The sequence below is a fragment of the Dipodomys spectabilis genome, unplaced genomic scaffold (genome assembly GCF_019054845.1).
Source record: "Dipodomys spectabilis isolate Male_0828 unplaced genomic scaffold, ASM1905484v1 ptg000363l, whole genome shotgun sequence".
In the NCBI taxonomy this organism is placed as follows: domain Eukaryota; kingdom Metazoa; phylum Chordata; class Mammalia; order Rodentia; family Heteromyidae; genus Dipodomys; species Dipodomys spectabilis.
This window is the reverse complement of record NW_024871040.1, coordinates 6,669,552-6,688,483: the sequence shown is the minus strand read 5'-3', so window position 1 is coordinate 6,688,483 and position 18,932 is coordinate 6,669,552. Positions and strand designations below refer to the sequence as shown.

At 45.8% G+C, this 18,932-nt stretch overlaps 1 protein-coding gene across 2 annotated transcripts in view; it reads left to right on the top strand.

Moving 5' to 3' along the window:
• Positions 1-13,577: 13,577 nt before the first annotated feature.
• Positions 13,578-18,932, top strand: part of Rnf185 (ring finger protein 185) — a 39,479-nt gene continuing 34,124 nt past the window's right edge. The window contains exon 1 of one of the 2 annotated variants that reach the window (XM_042666307.1): positions 13,578-13,668. The gene's annotated coding sequence lies outside the window, so the exon portion shown is untranslated. Of the gene's footprint in view, positions 13,669-18,188; positions 18,277-18,932 lie in introns of those variants that run through there. The other variant, XM_042666308.1, reaches the window with a different exon arrangement.

Here is an 18,932-nt window from a genome sequence, read left to right as displayed (position 1 = left end):
GGGGAGGGGGTCGGTTGTGGGGCCAGAAATGATTTTTATTAAAAACTCCTGACTAATACAGTAACCCAGTACAGCTGGTGATAAGCCTCAAGGTTGTCAGTGGCCTTCAGCAAAATTTGTAGTAAACTGCAATGCTACCAGCCTGGGACACAGGAGAGAAGGAGAGGTGTTTGCTTTTTTAGCAAGGGTGTTTCTGCCTTTTCCAAGCGAAAGGGACTCAGAGGAAGAGTAAGTTTCCTACAGCAGGAGGGACTAAGGCTAGACAAAACAGAAGGAACTTTCTGCCACTCAGATATCACAATGAGGCTTCAACTCAGGGCCTAGGCTCTGCCCCTGGGGTTTTTTGTTTGTTTGTTTCTGCTAAAGGCTAGTACTCTACCACTTTGAGCCACAGCACCATTTCGGAGTTTTCTGGTGATTTATTGGAGATAAGAGTCTCATGGCCTTTCCTGCCTGGACTGGCTTTGAATTGTGATCCTCAGATCTCAGCCTGCTGAGTAGTTCGGATTACAGGTGTAAGCCACCAGCACCTGGCTATTTTTCTTGCTAGTATTCGAGGTTTGAGTCAAGGCTTTGTGCTTGCTAAGCGTGAATTCCACATTTAAAGCACTCAGTATAGGCCACCATCTTAGACAGTACTGCTTTATATCCCAATTCATGTGGTGAGTGGATATGAGAATATACTTATTTTTGAAATCCTACTTTGGAGGGTGACGATCAGGGAATTGAAGCTCGAGACCACCCCAGGCATAGAAATTCTCCAGACTCCTTCTTAAACAATGGTTGAGTGTGGGAATGCACTCCTGTTATCCCATCTACAGAGGAAGCACAATAGCTGAGCACAGTGATTTGAATCTGTCATCCCTGGTAACACAAAGGAGCACAGGAGGAAGACTACAGCCCAGGACTAAAGCGAGATCAGACCTTAAACATAACGAAGGCAAAGCCAGCCGGGCAGGGAAGTCTGTGAGATTCTTATCTTCATTTAACCACCCCAAACTCAGAATGGAACTGTGGCTTGAGTGGTAGAATACAAACCTTGGGTAATAAAGCTAAGGGACAGTGCCCAGACCCTGAGTTCAAGCCCCAATAGTGGCACAAAAAAATAAAGAAAGAAAAGAAAAGAACTAATGCAAAAAAGACTGAGGGCATGGCTCAAGTCATAGAGTACCTGCTAGCACTCTGAGTTCAATCCTTAGTACTGAAAAATAGGTGATGGATGATAGAAGAAATGTAGAGAAAGAAAGAAAGAAGGAGAGAAAGAAAGAAAGAAAGGAAGGAAGGAAGGAAGGAAGGAAGGAAGGAAGGAAGGAAGGAAGGAAGAAAGAAAGAAGGAAAGAAAGAAAGAAAGAAAGAAAGAGAATCCCAGCCTCTGCCTGTCCTTGCTCTTGAGGGTGTAGGCTTGACCCTAGCAAGCCAAACATTCTCCGGTTACTGTGGCTTATGCCTGTAGTCTGGCTACTTAGGAGGTTGAGACAGGAGGATTATATGAGTTTAGGAGTTCAAAGTCATTTTTGGCAACATAGTAAGACCTCTTTATAAAAAAATAAAGTGAAGCCAGGAGCCAGTGGCTCATGCCTGTAATCCTAGCTACCCAAGAGGCTGAGATCTGAGGATCACGGTTCAAAGCCAGCTTGGACATAAAAGATGAGATGAGACCCATCTCCAATTAACCACTCAAAAACCAGAAGTGGCACTGTGGCTCAAGTGGTAAAGTGCTAGCCTTGAGTACAAAATGGCTCAGGGACAGAGCCCAGGCCCTGAATTCAAGCCCCATGACCAACAAAATAAATAAGTAAATAAAAATGAAGAGGAAGTTAAGCCAGGCACTGGTGGCTCACACCTGTGATCCTAGCTACTCAGAAGGCTGTGATCTGAGGTTCACAGTTCAAAGTCCAACTGGGCAGAAAAGTCCATAAGACTCTTATCCCTAATTAACCACAGGAAAGCCAGAATTAGAGCTGTGGCTCAAGTGGTAGAGTGCTAGCCTTGAGTACAAAATGGCTCAGGGACAGAGCCCAGGCCCTGAATTCAAGTCCAAGGTCTAGCACAAAAAATTAAAAAATACAGTAATATTTGCATAAAATTTGAATTTGAGATAAAAAACAAATATTCAGTATACATATATCCAAAGTGATATTGGGATGTATTTATTCTAAAAAAAAATTTTGAGCCTAGTATAGTATGTGTGTGTGTGTGTGTGTGTGTGTGTGTGTGTGTGTATGTGTATGTGTGTGTGTGTGTGTGTGTGTGTGTGTGTATCAAATATCTGGTATTTATGTAAAATTCAGATTTTACTGGGCCTCCTGCATTTTACTTATCTAGCAACCCCCCTTCTAGTTCATCCTTCAGAAGCCCAAGGAAACGGTGGAGGGGGGAAGATTCCTAGCTGTTTTGGGGGCAGAGGGCTTGATAGTAGGGTACAATGGGCTTTGAGCTATCCTAGGACCCACATGAAGAGGACAGGAAACCGAGGGTCTGGGAGTTAGGTGACATGTTTGAGAGCACAAAGCAAAGGCTTAAGTTATTTGCCTGAGATCCAGTGACTAATATTCATCTAGTCCTGCTACTAATCTGCCCACTTTTTCTGAGGAAGAGCTGAAACTGGGACTCTAAGAGTGGTTGAAGGCTTAGGTTCACTCCTATTCACATACATGCTCTTCCTCTCATGAGGAGAGACTCACTGCAGGGGATGGATAGGGTATGGTAACGTTCAAAAGCATTTCCCTCCAGTCCCCAGGCACCAGAGAAGGGAGGAGACTGCTTACCTCCTATCCGGGCTCCCCCCCCCCCCAACTTGGTGGCTATTGAGATGCTGAAATCTCTCTCCCTGCACTGAATAGATGAGAAGATGAGACCCAGAGAAGATACAGGATGGCGCCTAAAAAACATCAGAGATGGGCACCGGTGGTTCACACCTGTAAGCCTAGCTACTCTGGAGGCTGAGAGCTGAGGATCGCAGTTCAAAGCCAGCCTGGGCAGGAAAGTCTGTGGGACTCTTATCTCCAATAAAACACTTCAAAACTGGAAGTGGTGCTGTGGCCAAAGTGGCAGAGTGCTCAGGGACAGCGCCCATGAAGTTTGGCCATGAAATTAAAAAAAAAAAAAAAAAAATCAAGCAGAAGGGGCTCAGGCCCCTTGAGCGCCCTCTCCTGGCAGATGAGTGTGAGCCTTTAGGTCACCACCCATCTAGATCTTCAATCTTCCTGTTCCCCAAGCCCTGTGGCCTTTGCTCCTCCTAAACCTGCTCAGTGGCTCCTATTTGTCTCTCTATCCCTCTCTTTGTCTCCCTGGAGAAGTGGGAATGGCTGAGTGTGGGCTCCCATCTCCCCTGGTCCCAGCCCCTTCCTTTCTTTCTAGTTCCAGCCCCTCAGACACCCTGCTGTCTGTACCAGGGAAGCAAAGCAGCATTTCAACAAGAGCTGATTTTGTAGGCTGAGTCTAATGGTGAGCTTGAGTCTTGCTAGCCCAACAACCTCAGGCATGTTACTTCACTTCTCTGGCTCTCCAGTGCCTCATCTGTAATAATATATTACTCACAAATGCTGGGCCAGCGATTGCTATTAAAGGAATATGGAGGGAGAAGAGAAGGATGGAGAAAGAAAGTCAGGGCTATTAAAATGAGAACCTAGATCTGGGTACCAGTAGCTCATAACCTAGCTACTAAGGAGGCTGAGATCTGGAGGATAGTAGTTTACAGCCAGCCCAGGCAGAAAAGTTCACTCAATTCCCATTCCAAAATAAGAGCAAAAATCAGGACTGGAGGTATGGTTCAAGTGGTAGAACATCAGCCGAGCAAACAAGCTGAGCACGCCCAAGGCCTTAAGTTCAAACCCCAGTACCCACAAAAGCAAACAATAAAGAGAACTCAAGATATTCAGATCAAACATGAGAAGAAACAAAAATATTTCAATCTTTAAATTTCTTTCCTACCAAACTGTAGTATTTTTAGTTTTGTTCTGGCTTTTTTTGTTTGTTTTGTTTTGTTTTTGTTTTGTACCAGTGCTAGGGCTTGAACTCAGAGGACCTGGACACTTTCCCTTAGTTTTTTTGGCCAAGGAAACTGCTCTATCACTTGAACCACAGCTCCATCTCCTGCCTTTTGGTGGTTAAAGAATCTCTTAGACTCCCCCGCTCTGCCTGGCTTTGAACTGTGATCTACAGATCTCAGCCTCTTGAGTAGCTAGAATTATAGGTATGAGCTGCTGGCACCCAGCAAATCTTGTCTTATTTTGTTTTGATTGTGGTACTGGGGTTAAAACTTAGGGCCTCATGCTTGCTACCATTTGAGTCCCAGCCCCAGAAGAAAGCTTTTAAATCAGCACAATTTGTTATAAATGTCAGACATCATAATCTGTGCCAGGACTTGGCAGGATCAATGCCAACATCACCAACAGGGCTTCCAAGATCTGTAAATGCCTTCAGGAGCTAAGCAGAGGAGTTATTACTCAACATATTTTGAGGTTGAATTGCTTCCAAGTTTGATAGTTCTAATTCTGTCATTTCTTGGGGAAGTTTTTCATAGCAAGATGAAATAAATAGTGCTGGTTTCCTAATGGTCAAGCTTCAGGACTTGGGTGATTACTTTCCAGAAAAGAATGGCCTCATTTCTTTTCTTCTTCCTCCCTCCTCCTCCTCCTCCTCTTCCTCCCCCTCCTCCTCTTCCTCCTCTTCCTCCCCCTCCTCCTCTTCTTCTTCTTCTTCCTCCTCTCTCCCTCTCTCTCTCTCTCTCTCTCTCTCTCTCTCTCGTTGTTGGTGGTGGTCATGGGGCTTGAATTCAGGGCTTGGGTGCTATCCCTGAATTTTTTTTTTTTTTTTGTAGGTCATGGGGCTTGAACTCGTGGGACTGGGCAGTGTCCCTAAGCTCTTCAACTCAAGGGGCGTGCTCTACCACTTCAGCCACAGCACCACTTCTGGTTTATTGGAGTTAAGAGCTTCACCCTTTCCTGCCTCAGTTGGCTTTGAACCATCGTCCTCAGATCTCAGCCTCCTGAGTAGCTAGGATTATAGGCGTGAGCCACTAGCACCCAGCTTGTCCCTGAACTTTTGTGCCCAGGCTAGTGTTCTTACACTTTGAACCACAGCCCCACTTCCGGCTTTCTGGTGCTTAATTGGAGGTAAGAGTCTCACGGACTTTTCTGCTTGGACTGGCTTCAAACCACAATCCTCAGATCTCAGCCTCCTGAGTAGCTAGGATTACAAGTGTGAGCCATCAGTGCCCAGCTTTTTTGTTTGTTTTTTGGTTTTATTTTTTTGGGGGGGTTATGAGGGGGGTTGAACTCAGGGCCTTTTACTGGGTAAGATGCTCTACCACTCAAGTAGAGATGAAGGCTCCACTTGAACTCAGGGCCTAGGTCCTGTTCCTGAGCTTCTTTGGCTCAAGGCTAGCATTCTAGAGCTTGAAACACAGCTCTACTTCTGGCTTTTTGGTAGTTTATTGGAGATAAGAATCTCACAGACATTACTGCCCAGTCTGACTTTGAACTGCAATCCTCAGATCTCAGCCTCCTGAGTAGTTAGGATTACAAGCGCGAGCCACCACGCACTGGCTCAGCAAGTTTTTCTTAATCATGGCTAATAGGCTCAACACCTTCATATCTTTTCAGACTTAAAACAAAATCTTTCCATAATGATGATGCTCTGAGGTTTTCAAAGGAAATACTAGCTCAGATAGGATTTTTTTTTCCTTTTTGTTGTTGCTATTGTTGAGACAGGTGTGAGTGAGATGAGTCCCTTCCCATAGCTTAATCCACTCCTTCCGTTCTCCACAGTTTAGCATGCTCCCTTTCTAGGCAACAATAGGCCCAAGTAGTAAAGGCAGTAAACAATCAATTTCCAACCCCCTTTACATTGGGCTGGCACTTCTCTGGGGCAGCTACCACCACATAAGGCAACAAGAGCCCCTTAGAGTGACCTTCAGGTCTGGGCAGTTGCAGGACCCTTATCTACTATTTGAATAGCAGCCATAAATCCTAGTCTGCTATGAAGAAGGCCCTGGCCCACACGTCCACACCAGGGTCTCTGCCTCCTAGCCCCTTCTAGCTCCTCCTAAACCTCCTAGGTTGTATAGGTCACCCCATTCCTCCCTTCTCATTCCTCCCTTGTGAGAAGGGGTCTTGCCAGCCTCCTTTCCCCAGAATAAACCTTTCTTTGTTCTCTGTACCTGGTGGTTCTCTGGCAAAGTTTAATTAATCTTAATTTGCCAATAACAGGGGTCTTACTATGTAACTAAGCAGGCTGGCATTGAATTCTCTATCCTTCTGTATCAGCTTCCCCAGTGCTGAGATTACAAGCATGAACCCCTATGCCTGGCTCAAGCAAGAATTTTAGTTTGCGTCAGTCCTGGAGTTTGAACTTAGAGCCTTGCTTTCTCACTCAACACTTAATGTTGACATTCTACCACTTAAACCACAACTCCACTTCCAGCTTTTTGCTGATAAATTTGAAAGAAGTCTGTGGGATTTATCTGCCTGATATGGCTTCAACCTTCAACCTTCAGATCTCAGACTCCTGAATAGGACTATAGGTGAGAGCCACCAAGGCTAGCGCTCTACCACTTGAGCCACAGTGCTACTTCCAGCTTTTTCTGCTTATGTGGTGCTGAGGAATTGAACCCAGGGCCTCATGCGTGCAAGGCAAGCACTCTACCACTGAGCCACCTTCCCAGCTTTTTTTTTTTTTTAATGTACATTGAAGTCGGGTGCTGGTGGCTCATGTCTATAATCCTAGCTATTCAGGAAGCTGAGATCTAATGATCACAATTTGAATCCAGCTCAAACAGGAAAGTCTGTGAGACTCTTATCTCCAATGAACCACCAGAAAACCAGAAGTGGCATGGTGGCTCAAAGAGCTAGAGTGCTAGCCTTGAGCAAAAGAGCACAAGGACAGCACCCAGGCCCTGAGTTCAAGCCCCATGACTGACCCCCCCCACCACCAAAAAAAAAGTACATTGAGAAGTTCCTGTGTGCTGAGCCTATTCCACATTCCTCATAATAAGTCAGAGCACACTGTGGTTTATGGAGTTGGCTTGTCACTTTTTTTTGCCAGTCCTGGGCCTTGAACTTAGGACCTGGGCGCTGTCCTTGAATTACTTTTGCTTAAGGCTAGCACTCTACCACTTGAGCCACAGTGCCACTTCTGGCTTTTTCTGTTTATGTGGTACTAAGGAATTGAACCCAGCGTGTCATGCGTACTAGGCAAGCACTCTACCATTAAGCCATCTTCCCAGCCTGGTTTGTCACTTCTTATGGGTGGGAGTTGAAGCAGGATTTCAATCCTGAGGAACATCTCACCATAGACTATTAAAAAAAAGTGGTGGGCTGGGAAGGTGGCTCAGTGGTAGAGCGCTTGCCTTGCATGCATGAGGCCCTGGGTTCAATTCCTCAGCACTACTTAAGCAGAAAATAAAAGCCGGAAGTGGCACTGTGGCTCAAGTGGTAGTACGCTAGCCTTGAGCTGAAGAGCTGAGGGACAGCGCCCAGGCCCAGAGTTCAGGCCCCACAACCAGACCCCGCCCCCCCCCCCCAAAAAAAAATAAAATAAAAGTGGTCTGTGCTGGGCACCAGTAGCTCACACCTATAATCCTAGCTACTCAGAAGGCTGAGATCTGAGGATCATGGTTCAAAGCCAGCCCAGGCAGGAAAGTCTGTGAGATTCTTTTTTTTTTTTTTTGGGTCCGGTCGTGGGGCCTGAACTCTGGGTCTGGGCACTGTCCCTCAGCTCTTCAGCTCAAGGCTAGCGCTCTACCACTTGAGCCACAGCACCACTTCCGGCTTTTTGCTTTTTGCTTATGTGGTGCTGAGGAATTGAACCCAGGGCCTCATGCATGCAAGGCAAGCGCTCTACCACTGAGCCACCTTCCCAGCCCCGTCTGTGAGATTCTTATCTCTAATTAACCACTCAGAAAACTGCAAGGGGAACTGTGGCTCAAGTGGTAGAGTGCTCCCCTTGAGCTGAAGAACTGAGAGACAGTGTCCAAGCCCAGAGTTCAAGCCCCACGACTGACAGCAACAACAACAAAAAAGTGGTCTGTGTCAGGTGCTTCGCTGGGGAAGGGAGGATGAGGAAATGGGGGCTTTGCTTTGGATTTGCATGCTACCCAAGAGGAGATCCCATGAGAAATCTGACCTAGAAGGAGGAAAGAGTGGGCTGAGGGTACAGCTTTAATCTCATTATGGGCCATGATAGCCAATTATTTTTGTTTCTCATTTCTGTGGTATGGATAAGGCCTATATTCAGACATCATTATAGAGGCTGTTTGTTCATGTCTTGAGCCATAAGGGTTCCAGCATAGCCTTGTTTGGTGTGTTCTTTTATTTTTCTTTCAGTCTGAGACTGGGACTCAAACTCAGTACCTGATGCTTTCATTCATTGGCTAGGTAGCCAGTGACTGACCAGGTAGCCAAAAACTGACCCACATGCCTCCAATCACAATGTGGATATTCTTTGACTTTTGTTTTGTTTTTTTTCTGGGGCTTGAACTCATGGCCTGAGCACTGTCCCTGAGCTTGGCTCTCTACCACTTGAACCACAGCTCCACATCTGGCTTTATGGTGGTTAATTGGAGATAAGAGTTCATGGACTTTTCTGCCCAGATCCTTTGAGCTGCAATCCTCCTGAGTAGCTAGGATTACAAGTGTGAGCCACCAGTGCGTAGCTTCTGTGACATTTTTATGCTCAACAGAAGGATAATAAGGTCCACCTGTGTCAGACCCACTCCAGGAAGTCAGCAATGGGTCTCAAATCTGTGTTTGTGTGATGGAAATATCCCCCACGACACTTCTGTCCACAGCTGGCTGATTAGGCATAAAACACTTATGAGTTTATTTTATCTACTATGAGTACTTCCTGCTCAGACTCAATCCCTAACAGTCTTTGGGTTATTGTTAGGTCCTTACAAAACGTTTATTAAGTGACTTAAACAATGAAAGACTTTAAGGATTGCTGAGTACAATTCTTAATGTGTATGATTTAATATAGTGTGTACTAACAGTGAATACATAAAGCCATAAGCAAAATGTTACTTCACTTCAGGCCAAGATACAATTTGGAAATCACACATCAAATTTTGTTCTCCTGTCTCTTTAGTCTCCTTGTCTAGGTGGTACTGGGTTTGAAATCAGGACCTCAAGCTTGCAAGGCCAGTGGTCTACACTTTGGCCATACCCCCTAGCCCTTTTGGCTTTAGTTATTTTTCAAATAACATCTCTTACTTTTGTGGGGTTGCGGGGGGGGGGGTGGTCTCAGACTACAATTCTCCCATATAGCTGGGATGACAGGAGTGAACCACCAAGCTTTGCTCTGGAGCTAGAAAAATTCCTCAGTTTTTCATGACCCATAAAACTATTTTGTGGGTTGATCTCATAATTTCTCATGAGATGTGTGTGTGTGTGTGTGTGTGTGTGTGTGTGTGTGTGTGTCTCTGTGTGTGTGTATACCAGTATTAGGGCTCGAACCCAAGGCCTGGATGCCATTACTTTGCTTTTTCACTCAAAGCTGGTACTCTACCACTTGAGCCATACCTCCACTTCTGCCTTTTTGCTGGTTAACTGGAGATGAGTCTCATGGACTTTTCCTTCTCTGGGCTGGCTTCAAACTATGATCATCGGATCTCAGCCTCCTGAATAGTCAGGATTTCAGGCACAGCCACCAGTTCCTGGCTGTCATGACATTTAAATCATGCACTTTCAGGAATGCTAGGTAAATACTCTGCCACTGAGCCATACTCCTGGCCTGACAAAAGAGATGTGTGTTCTCTGAGTATTTCATTGGGAGGCACACAATCTCTACCTGACCTATTATCAGTCAAGTTGGCCTTGATCTTTAGGATTCATTTGTTCTACTGGGATACAAATACTCTGTCATTTTATCAATTCCCTTTGTAACCAATGAATAATTTGTAGACGACATTTCTGTGTAACTATCCTGTTTCTCATCTCTTTCTTGGGGGTGGGGGTAGGGGTGACCACTGGGGAATCAAACCCAGAACACTGCATTTGTGAGGCAAGTGTTTTGCCACTGAGCTACATCTCAGCCCAACACCCTATTCCTCTAGTTCACTATTCATTTGTGATTTGTCTAACTCTATCATGTTTATTAATGGGTATTCTAATGAAATGAAGAGCCTGCATTTTTCCTATTGTTCTTTTATGTCAATTAAAAAATCATAAGCCGGGCGCCAGTGGCTCACACCTGGAATCCTAGCTAGTCAGGAGGCTGAAATCTGAGGATCATGGGTCAAAGCCAGCCTGGGCAGAAAAGTTTGTGAGACTCTTATCTCCAATAAACCACCAGAAAACCAGAAGTGGCACTGGGGCTCAAGTGGTAGAATGCTAGCCTTGAGCTGAAGAGCTGAGGGACAGTACCCAGGCCCCAAGTTCAAGCCCCACGACCATCACCACCAACAACAAAAATCATAAACCAACCATAGGTGTTTTCCCTTCCTTTTCCTTCCCTCTCCTCCACTTCTCTTTTTTCTCTTTTCTTCTTTCCTTCCTGACTGCTATGAGGTGATCTGCTCTGCTTCACCATGCTTTCCCTGCCAAAGCAGGCTGGGAATCCAGAACCAAGAGACTAAGGTACTGGAAGAAAAAGAGGACAAGTTGCAGCTAATGAGTCCATTACAGCCCAGGTATAGGATGGAAGTCATCCTGCTGTGGAGAAGCCTGGTGGAGAAGGAATGGCTCTGGCTGAAAGCCAGTTCTGTGCCACTTCTTGGCTGATAAGACTCACCCATTGCCCAGGACACTGGCTCCCACTGCCCTCAGGTGTCAGCGTCTGGCCAAGCATCAGAATGACAGCACACACAGAAGGGTGTGAGGGCGAATACTTTGAAAAGGCAGAACAGACAATTAGGAATGCCTCTGGTGAGGCTGTTACTGAGAAGTTCCAGGAAGAAAGTGGACTGTTGACAAAAGGAGGTGATTAATGTGGAAAACCTCAATGCTAAGTGGCAGTAATGCAACCCCAGCTGGGACAAGTACATGAGGTGTGTGTGTGGGGGGGGGGGGGGTCTATGTGTTACTAAGGGGGACTGCAGGTCTCTTAAAAGCTTGAGCAGATGAGATAGAAAATCTCCAGGCTCAACAGACAGAGAGGAAAGGAAACAACTGAGCAGAAGAGAAGCTGGAGGGGCTGGGAAGGTGGCTCAGTGGTAGAGCGCTTGCCTTGCATGCCTGAGGCCCTGGGTTCGATTCCTCAGCACCACATAAAGCAAAATGAAAAAAGCCGGAAGTGGCTCTATGGCTCAAGTGGTAGAGCGCTAGCCTTGAGCTGAAGAGCTGAGGGACAGCGCCCAGGCCCAGAGTTCAGGCCCCACGACCGCCCCCCCCCAAAAAAAAAAGAGAAGCTGGAAGTGGCAGCCATGACAATGGCCCACGACACTGCCCTGAAGCAGGTCTACATGGTGAGGTAATAGATCCTTGCTCACCAGGATGACTTCATGGCAGAAAGATTAGATTAGTAATGAGCTCAAGGTAGGGTTCAGGAACTGGAGAAGTATACCTCTTTCTTGTGCTGTAGTCATTCTGGGAGGAAACCTACCAAGTACAGATGTATTAGAGATTATGGGACTTGGTGATTGGAAGCTTGGGCCTGCATGTTATGGTGACCTTCAGTGCCTTCATTATCTGTGTGTACTTCAGTGACCAGCAAGGCCAAGAGTTCCTCAGAAGTGTGCCAGTGAGCTGCCTAGAGTAGCCATCATGGGGGACAATTTGGGTACTCACAGACACTGTCCCCAACTCAGTGGGTTAAGCTCTATTGGAATCTAGGGTCCCCAGAATAAAGTAGGGGGACTCTGAGAGAATTCACTTTGGTCCTCTTTCGGTCCTGGATAAGACTGGGTTAGAGAGAACTAACTGCTGGTGGGAGCTGAGGTCAGGTGCATTTGGAGCAGAGGACATTTTGCTGCTTACCAGAAAGAAATAACTGCGCACCAGAGCCACATGGCCATGAACCAGTATGGAAGGCTCAGCTTGTTCTATAGAATGATGGGTTCTCTATGTTCCACCTGTACAGCAGTGCCTCAGCTACACGGCACACTAGGGGCCTGCCCAACCTACAGCAGAGTCAGGTGTCTGAACTGAACACACCACTGTACTGTAATAACTTTTATCATGTAACCAGAAGTTAAAGCAGTTTGTGTGTGTGTGTGTGTGTGTGTGTGTGTGTGAGAGAGAGAGAGAGAGAGAGAGAGAGAGAGAGAGAGAGAGAGAGAGAAAATGGGGTTTAGAACTCATGGCCTTGTACTTGCCAGTTGGGAGCCCTACCACTTGAGCCATGCTTCCAGTTCAGGCTTTTTGCTGGTTAATTGGAGATAAGAGTCTCTGAGATATGTCTGTCTGGGCTGACTTCAAATTGGCATCTTCAAATCTTAGCCTCCCAAGTAGCTAGGATCAATAGGAATGAGGCACCAGCACCCATCTCATTTCATTATCTTTCATAGGAATTTGATCTGAAGCAGCAGCCCACCCTCCAGGATTGGTAAAGTTCAGGATTTTTCGGTAAGAAAGTTTGTGCAGGTCCTGGGGCTTGAACTCAGGTCCTGGGTACTGTCCCTGAGCTTTTTTGGTCAAGGCTGGCACTCTACCACTTGAACCACAAAGTCACTTCCAGCTTTTTGGTAGTTAATTGGAAATAAGTCTCACAGACTTTCCTGCCCAGACTGGTTTCAAATCCTGAACCTCAAAGTCTCCTCAGTAGTTAGGATTTCAGGCCTGAGCCACAAGTGCCTGCCTCCCATCCTTCTTCTTAGCATCCTTACACTTGTGCAGAAATATGTCCCAACTTTATTCAGTACTTCCATGACCTGAAATACTGGGACTAAGCAATGCCATCTTGTTCCCAACGCCATCTTAAGGCCATACAGGGGAAACTTCACTCAGTCCAAAAACAGTAGATGTGAAATAGGTCACTCATTGAATTGCAGATGTGTCATGTTTAGCTCCAGGAAAGTCTTGCTCCAAGGTTTTCCTGCCCTAAGCCCCTTGCCGCCACCTAGCTTGCTTTGCTTATGTAACACTCTTGTTAGGTTTAGTTCCCTATCTGCATCAGGTGGTTTTTGCTTTTATTTATTTTTTTTGGGGGGGGGGTCCGGTTGTGGTGCCTGAACTCTGGGCCTGTCCCTCAGCTCTTCAGCTCAAGGCTAGCGCTCTACCACTTGAGCCACAGCGCCACTTCCGGCTTTTTCTGCTTATGTGGTGCTGAGGAATCGAACCCAGGGCCTCATGCATGCAAGGCAAGCGCTCTACCACTGAGCCACCTTCCCAGCCCCTGGTTTTTGCCTTTATAAGCTTTGTGCTAACAACATTTGGAGCTGCAGGTTCATTGAGCCATCAATGCCAGCTTTCTTCTAATAAAGACTCCCGATTCGATCTCTCAAAACGTGGCTTCTCTTCCCAGGCTCTTGGAAAAAGCTACTGAAGGGTCACTGGGTTGTTCTGCTTCCGGTCCCCAGGCGGAACCTTAGAATTCCAGTCCGGAACCGAGCCCACAGAGTGGAGAACCAACCTTTTCCGGTTGTTTCCGGAAGTCCCTCCAAACGGGGGCGTGGCCGCGTCAGGTGACCGGAGTCGGCGTAGGAGGGGTCGGAGGTACGATCTTCCTGACTGACGCGGCGGTCTGTCTGTAGTCAGCGGACGTACGGACCGGCACGGGCGGCTTTGGCAGGTATGTGAGGGGCTTTGCGGGGGACAGTGGGGGGTGGCGCGGCAGACCCCGTTCCGCCTTCCCGGAACTAACGGACCGAAACACCTGAGCTCCGGGGGCCCGGAGACCGCAAAGCCTGCCCGGCCCGGGACTAGAAGAAAAGGGGGACCGACGTTGTGTTTTCCTGGGCCAAGAGTAGAGACTGGAGAAGCTGAGGCCTTAGGGAAGGGAAGGGAGGGGGTCCTGCGGGTTCTCTTTCTAGGCAGAGAGCCCACCCCGACTCCTTGCCACTCCCCCCTGGGGGACCGCCTATTTCAGGGTCGTGCTGGGAGCGACTTGGCCCTGTGTGGAGAGCTAGAGGGACCGAAGAGGGTGGGAAACAGATTTGGGGGTGACCTGGGGTTCGACCTCGGCCCTTCTCCCATGACAGCTAATTGTGCGTCCTAGGCCAAATCTCTCACCTGTGCGCTGAACCTGAATTTTCCTTATTAAACGGGGCTACGTGTCTCGATCTTAAACCCCGTGGCTTCGAAATTGCCTAGGATGCCGGCTTTGCTTCTGGACTTTTTTTTTTTTTTTCTCTTACAATCGGACCACTTGCTGAGAGACTGGGTTTGGAATCTAGGAAGCGTTGTTCTGTACAATCCCTTTGCGATTGGGTTCTGTCCCTACTGCTTTTTTGGAGCTTCCTTTTCCCGCGGTGACTACTAGACGGCCTTTCTTCGTTCGAGTGGAGACAGTTCAAGAACTTTGAAAGAAGTGGAGTGTTTCGCCTGGGAAAGAACACTGGACAGGAAATAACTGTCTTTAAAAACTGGTTGGGGGTGTGTGTGGAATGTTATGGCCCAGAGGGCTTCCGCTTCGTCTTTAAGAATTAAACCGAGGTAGAACTTTACGGGAAGACCAGGTTTTGCTTAATGTAAGAAATTTTTAATGGGGGGGCTGGGAAGGTGGCTCAGTGGTAGAGCGCTTGCCTTGCATGCCTGAGGCCCTGGGTTCGATTCCTCAGCACCACATAAGCAAAAAGAAAAAAGCCGGAAGTGGCACGGTGGCTTAAGTGGTAGAGCGCTAGCCTTGAGCTGAAGAGCTGAGGGACAGCGCCCAGGCCCAGAGTTCAGGCCCCACGACCGGACCCCCCCCCCCAAAAAAAAAGAAATTTTTAATGGAAAACTCATTATAGGTGACTAGTAATGGGCCAGACCTATTGCCTCCTGTGTCTCTGTTTCTGTAATTACGTTTAATCTATCTGGTGCTCAATCTGCCCTCAAAGTTAATGTAACATTTCTTTGCCCTGCTTTCTTTTCTTGACACCTCCATCCCACTAGCCTACATCTTCCTGTAAGTAAGGTCAGCTCTTGATCTTATGTAAAATCTCTTCCTGGTTGCCCTGTGTGCCATCTTTCTCTTTAAGGACTTTGGAATGACCCATCTGATAGCGGTGTCTGAAATATTGTTGGCTGGATAACTAGACAGGAACCATTTCACTAGTTAGTAGCTTATTTTCTGAAATGTCTCCAAGATTTTGTGTACCAGAAGAAGCTGGTAAACTCTCACAAACAGAACGGAGGGTTCTTTGAAGTTGTTCCATCCAGTCTTCTCCTTGGAACAGAAATCCCTCTTTAATCCTTTCTGGAGCAGGTTGTGGTTGTATGTAACTGAGAGAAATTTTGCAGTTCATAGCCTAGCCAGCACATAAGAGCAGTCTTTTTATGAACTTGGCCTGCGTGTCAATTTACAAATGTTGCTTATAGAATTTTTTTCTAGGCCTCATTTGTTTGTTTGGTGCCAGTCCTGGTACTTGAACTCAGAGCCTAAGTTCTGTCTCTGATCTCTTTTGCACAAGGCTAGCACTTTACAACTTGGGCTACAACTCTACTACCAGCTTTTTGTGGTTAATTAGAGATAAGAATCTCATGGACTACTTCTGCCTGGGCTGGCTTCAAACTGTGATCTTCGTATCTCAGCCTCCTGAGTAGCTAGGTTTATAGGCAGGAGCCACCAGTGCCCAGCTTTTAGTTTACTAATCAAATGCTAATTTTCCTTATTTTGTGCTTTATGAAACTTATTTTTTCAGTACCTGATAGAATGTTTAAGAATGCTTTGTTGTCTTGTAGAACAATGATTCTATATTATGACCCAGTTCAGCTGACTTCCCTAAACAAAGGTGGAGGTCAGGCCAAAAATTCTTGCCTGTGTTTTTCAACTTGTTTGTGTTTCTCAAGATTAAAAAAAAAGTTGTGAATATTTAGTTTCAGATGTTATGAGTGCTGGATAAAATGCTCTTAATTTGTTAGAGTTTTTTTAACTTCTTTAGAGAAATAATCTGAATTGGCGTTTTAATATGTGTATTCTTCAGGCCACTAGCCTGAGGAGAGACCTATGACAAAAGATCTGATGGTAAAAATGAGTTTGGAAACAGCTACATATCATTATTCTTTCCTAGAGCATCTAAGCCTATAATACCATTTTTTATAATACCATATTAAAGGCATTGATAGGACCTGAAATGAAAAGTAAAATTTACGTGCTAGGATAATAACTTGTTTAACCTAGTGTTGCCAAATTTATTTGAGGTGATTTTTTTTCCTTTATACACATTGTGGGCCAAATCTAACCCTATTGCTTGTTTTTGCATGGCCTATGAACTAAGAATGTTTTTTACATTTTAACCAAAAGAATAGGGCTCTGTGGCGTGCATGCTTGCAATCTCACCAGTTCAGGAGATGAAGAAGGATTGTGGTTTAGCCAGTGCTGGTGGTTTACACCTGTAATCCTAGCTACTCAGGAAGCTGAGATCTGAGGATCCCAGTTCTAAGCTGCCCAGGCAGAAAAGTCCCTGTGAAACTCTTATCTCTAATTAACCACTCAAAAACCCAGAAGTGGCACTGTGACTCAAGTGGTAGAGCACTAGCCTTGAGCACATAGAGGCTCAGGGACAGTGCTCAGGCCCTGAGTTCAAGCCTTACAACCAACAAGAAAAGAGGATTGTAGTAATGGCCAGCCTTAGAAAAAAGTGAGACCCCCCCATCCCAGCAAATAAACTGGGCATGATGATACAGTCTATAATCTCAGCTACATAGAAAGCATAGGTAGCATCAATTCATACCCAGCTCTGGGAAAAAATGCAAGAACCTATCTGGAAGAATAATTAAAGCAAAAAAAAAAAGAAAAATGACTGAAGGCATGGCTCAGAGTATAAGATCTCAAATTCAAATTCTCCCAAAGGAGAAAAGAAGAAATTAGACATTGATAAAAATACTACTAATAATTTATATATTTTATTCAATCTGTGCACTTTATTACAGGCTCATGCCTGTAATCCTAGTTACCCAGGGAGTTGAGATCTAGAGTATTATGATTTGAAGCCAGTCTTTTTCTTTCCTGACTGTAAACTTATTTTAGTCTTGTGAGTTCAGTCTTACCTCAAACGCAACAATCCTCCCTCTTCAGCCTCCTTAATATTTGGGATCACAGGTATGCTCCATGGTGCCCAGCAACTGCAAACTTTTGAACCATGCCTAACCAATTATTTAGTAGAATACACCAACTTTTTCAGATTTAATTCACATATCACACAATTTGCTATTTTATTTTATTTTTTGGGGCCAGTCATGGGGCCTGAACTCTGGGCCTGGGTGCTGTCCCTCAGCTCTTCAGCTCAAGGCTAGCACTCTACCACTTGAGCCACAGCGCCACTTCTGGCTTTTTTCTTTTTGCTTATGTGGTGCTGAGGAATCGAACCCAGGGCCTCATACATGCAAGGCAAGCACTCTACCACTGAGCCACCTTCCCAGCCCCACAATTTGCTATTTTAAAATGTCCAACATAGTGGCTTTATATACAAGGTTGTATTCATAGTCATCACCAGTATGTAATTCCAGAATGTCTTTATTACCCTCCAAAAAAAAAAACTGCATACCTTGATTTGTGTATACTGGACATGTAGCAAAAATGGAACCACTGTGCAGTACTGGCTCTTGCCTGCAATCCTAGCTACTCAGGAGGCTGATATTTGAGGTTCAAAGCCAGCCTGGGCAGGAAAGTCTGTGAGACTCTTATCTCCAGTTAGCCACCAAAGCTGGAAGTGGAGCTGTGGCTCAAGTGGTTGAGTGCCAGCCTTGAGGGAAAAAGTGTGAGGAACAGTGTGAAGGCCCTGAGGTCAAGCCCCAATACCAGCACAAACAACAACAACAAAGTTTACAACGTGTGGCTTTTTGTGTCTAGCCTCTTTGTTTAGGCATGTTCTCAAGGTTTGTCCTTGTAGCAGTATGTGAGCATGTTTTTAATTTTTTGTTTTTCTTACTCCAGTCTTATGCCTAACAGATATGAAGTACTGTCTTGCTATTATTTTCTCTTGCTGATGCCTATTGACTGATGATATTGTCTTTTTCATGTGCTTATTGGCATCTAGATATCTTATCTGGAGAAATAATATTTTTTCAGATCCTTGCCATTTTGTAATTAGGTTCTCCGTCATTGTGTACAATTTTGAACTGAAATGTTCAGAGAGCTTGCAGATTCCCCTGAAGGCGCTGGAAGTGAAGTGAGAATGAGCTGAATGGCAGGATGGGGTAATGCCGGCAACTTCCTGACTGAATACTGTTGGATTTGGACATGCTGAAGCACAGAGTAAGTTGTCCATTTGAGACTGCTGACCAGGCAGGGTTTGGCACTATCCCAACCACTGCTGACCATGCAGAGCTGGGAGCCTGGCAAGCAAAAAGAGCACTAACTCGTACTCAGAAACAACAGCAGCAACCCAGAAGTGATGGGGTCCTTTGGTTGGGGAGCTTGTCTGGCATTTGTTTAGGGGCAGATAGCAGAGGAGCTTATGATGGTGCGAAATGCTCAGGACTGGTAAACATCTTGGCCAGCTGTTCATGAGTACAGAACGAGTGGTGTGCTAGGCTGTCTCTCACCTTCTTCCCTCTCTCCTTCCTTTTGTTTGTTTTTTCAGTGTGAGACATTGATTGCACAGAAGGCTTTGCACGAGCTAATCAAGTACTCTAACTTAAGCTAAGCCTCCAGCCACCTGGACTTTTTTTTTTTTTTTTTGGCTCTACAGCGTTATTTGGCTGTAGCCATCCCATCTTAGACATACACTTGCAAACAACTCACTTCCCAGTAATTTAAACTCTAAAAGTACTATATGCTTATTTTAGATATTTTGGAAATATAGACAAGCCGCCTCCTCCCCATTGCAATCATCCCTCAGTCCATTATCTGAAAAGAGCCTTTGTTGCCAGCCACGGCTGGCTCACATCTATAATCCTAGCTACTCAGGA